Source organism: Arachis duranensis, chromosome 3, assembly GCF_000817695.3.
Source record: "Arachis duranensis cultivar V14167 chromosome 3, aradu.V14167.gnm2.J7QH, whole genome shotgun sequence".
NCBI classification, from domain to species: Eukaryota; Viridiplantae; Streptophyta; class Magnoliopsida; order Fabales; family Fabaceae; genus Arachis; species Arachis duranensis.
The window spans coordinates 23,199,272-23,200,104 of NC_029774.3; the positions used below are offsets into that span (position 1 = coordinate 23,199,272).

General features: G+C 36.6%; 1 protein-coding gene across 1 annotated transcript in view; it reads right to left on the bottom strand.

Annotated features, from left to right (window-relative positions):
• Positions 1–833, bottom strand: part of LOC107478071 (vacuolar protein-sorting-associated protein 33 homolog) — a 16,388-nt gene that overhangs the window by 2,466 nt on the left and 13,089 nt on the right. The gene's annotated exons all lie outside the window — the stretch shown is intronic.

An 833-nucleotide genomic window follows, 5' to 3' on the forward strand; every position in this document is an offset into this window, starting at 1 on the left:
TTGGTGATTTTGAAAAGCTTGAAAAAGGGATTTGGTGGTGAAAAATCTGTTCTTGGAGGTTTTGAGGCCTTGAGAGCTTGTAGATAAGTGGTTTGGAAGTGCTCCGGTGGAGCTTGGGAAAATCGGCTAAGGAATGGTTTCGGTTTCCCGTATCTAATATGTAATGTGGTAGGAAATACTTAGGCTAGAGGCCCTAAGATAGGCATTGAATGGTTGATGTTGTTGAATGATTGAGATATGTGATGTGGTCATATATGTGATGATGATTAATGATGCCTTGATGGTATGATGTATGAGAAATATGCATGTTGTGATATATGCTTGATGATTGGTTATGGTTGAATTATGGGTTGAACCATGTGGATGGTGAGTATGATATTGATTGTGTACAATGATGATTTATTGGAATTGGTGTTGTTGAGAATTGGCATGAGTAAGAGTATATGATGTGTCAATATATTTGAGTTTGAGCCACTTGGGTGAAGTGGGTTAGAATGATGAGATAGTGATTTTGTATATTGTGGTAAAGTGTCAATGTGTGAGTTGAGGAGGCTTGATGTTGAATTTGATATATTTTGATTGATTTCAAAGAAAAGGGATGATATAATGGCATGTTTTGATTGATTTTGAAAAGAGTTGGAAATGGCTTGTTTTGAAAATGGCACTTTGTGGTTTTTATGAAAAAGAAGGTTTTTGGGCATACTTTGGCGGGACATAACTTGGACTACGGATCTCTGTTTTGTACCAAATCTTTTTAGAAATAAAATTGGATCCGGGATGTCCATGCCGTTCGAAGAACGGGTGAAAACGATTTAAAATGAGAAAGTTATGTC